Source organism: Somniosus microcephalus, unplaced genomic scaffold (genome assembly GCF_052327205.1).
Source record: "Somniosus microcephalus isolate GS21.2 unplaced genomic scaffold, FLI_Smic_1.0 unresolved_chr3, whole genome shotgun sequence".
Taxonomy (NCBI): domain Eukaryota; kingdom Metazoa; phylum Chordata; class Chondrichthyes; order Squaliformes; family Somniosidae; genus Somniosus; species Somniosus microcephalus.
Window position 1 is genome coordinate 24123233 of NW_028225181.1, and position 2469 is coordinate 24125701.

A 2469-nucleotide genomic window follows, 5' to 3' on the forward strand; every position below is an offset into this window, starting at 1 on the left:
ATTTCTGGGCCAAGATGTAACCCAGGCTGCTGTGTGAGGCAAGGGAGGAGATTGCAGGGGCTCTGACACAAATTTTTCAGAACCTCTCTGGCCACAGGGGAGGTGCCAGAGGACTGAGGACAGCTAACGTAGTACCATTTTTCAAGAAGGGTAGTAGGGATAAACCAGGGAATTACAGGCCAGTGAGCCTAACATCAGTGGTAGGGAAATTATTGGAAAAAATTCTGAGGGACAGAATTAGTCTCCACTTGGAGAGGCAAGGATTAATCAAGGATTGTCAGCATGGCTTTGTAAGGGGGAGATTATGTCTAACCAATTTGATTGAATTTTGAGATGGGGTGACTAGGTGTGTGGATGAGGGTAGTGCAGTTGATGTAGTCCACATGGACTTCAGTAAGGCTTTTGACAAAGTCCCACATGGGAGACTGGTCAAGAAGGTAAGAGCCCATGGGATCCAGGGCAATTTGGCACATTGGATCCAAAATTGGCTTAGTGGCAGGAGGCAGAGGGTGTAGTCGAAGGTTGTTTTTGTGACTGGAAGCCTGTGTCCAGTGGTGTACCACAGGAATCGGTGCTGGGTCCCTTGCTGTTTGTAGTGTACATTAATGATTTAGATATGAATGTAGAAGGTATGATCAGTAAGTTCGTAGATGACACAAAAATTGGTAAATAGCGAGGAGGGAAGCCTCAGGATACAGGACGATATTGATGGGTTGGTCAGATGGGCAGAAGAGTGGCGAATGGAATTTAACCCTGAAAAGTGCGAGGTGATGCATTTTGGGAGGACTAACAAGGCAAGGGAATACACAATGAATGGTAGGGCCCTAGGAAGGACAGAGGATCAGAGGGACCTTGGTGTGCATGTACATAGATCCCTGAAGGCAGCAGAACAAGTAGATAAGGTGGTTAAGAAGGCATATGGGATACTTGTCTTCATTAGCTGAGGCACAGAATATAAGAGCAGGGAGGTTATGATGGAGCTGTACAAAACGCTGGTTAGGCCACAGCTGGAATACTGTGTGCAGTTCTGGTTGCCACACTATAGGAAGGATATGATTGCATTAGAGAGGGTGCAGAGGAGATTCACCAGGATGTTACCTGGGCTGGAGCGTTTCAGCTATGAAGAGAGATTGGACAGGCTGGGGTTGTTTTCCTTAGAGCAGAGTAGGCTGAGGGGGGACCTAATTGAGGTGTACAAAATTATGAGGGGCATAGATAGGGTAGATAGAAAGGAACTTTTCCCCTTACTAGAGGGGTCAATAACCAGGGGGCATAGTTTCAAGGTAAGTGGCAGGAGGTTTAGAGGGGATTTGAGGAAAAACTTTTTCACCCAGAGGGTGGTTGGAACCTGGAATTCACTGCCTGAAAGGGTGGTAGAGGCAGGAACCCTCACAACATTCAAGAAGCATTTAGATGAGCACTTGAAACGCCATAGCATACAAGGCTACGGACCAAGTGCTGGAAAATGGGATTAGAACAGACAGGGCTTGATGGCTGGCGCAGACACGATGGGCCGAAGGGCCTCTTTCTGTGCTGTATGACTATGAGCACGGTGGTCATGCCACACAACACGATGGAGGGTGCGCCTTCAGTGTGAAGATGGGACTTTGTCTCCACAATGACTGTGCGGTGGTCACTGCTACCAATACTGTCATGTACAGATGCATCTGTGACAGGTAGATTGGTGAGGATGAGGTCAAGTAAAGTTATTTCCTCATGTTGGTTCTCTCACCATCTGTCGCAGGCCCAGGCTGGCAGTTATGTGCTTCAGGACTCAACCAGCTCGGTCAGTAGTGGTGCTACCAAGTCACTCTTGGTGATGGACATTGAAGTCCCCCACCCAGAGTTAATTCTGTGCCCTTGCTACTCGCAGTGCTTCTTCCAAGTGGTGTTCAACATGGAGGAGTACTGATTCATCAGCTGAGGGAGGGCGGTAGGTGGTAATCAGCAGGAGGTTTCCTTGCCCATGTTTGACTTGATGCAGTGAAACTTCATGCTGTCCGGAATCAACATTAAGGACTCCCAGGGCCACTCCCTTCCGACTGTATACCAGTGTGTCGCCACCGCTGGTAGGTCTGGTCTGCTGGCGGGAAAGGTGGGAATGTTACACCCCTGTTCAAAAAAAGGGGAGAGGGATAAACCTGGAAAATACAGGCCAATCAGTCCAACGTCCGTGGTGGGAAAATTACTAGAGATCATGGTCAAGGACAAAATTGATTCTTACTTGGGAGAAGCAAGGGTTAATGAGGGACAGCCAGCACAGATTTATTAAAGGCAAATCTTGTTTGACTAACCTTTGATGAAGTAACAGAGGGTTGATGAAGGTAGTGCAGAAGATGTAGATATGGACGTTCAAATCAGCATTTGATGAAGTACCACATTGGCTATAGTCTTTGTAGACCTTGCAAAGGCCTTCGACTCGATTGGTCATAAAATGCTTCCAACAGGTCTAAAAAGGATGGGAGTACC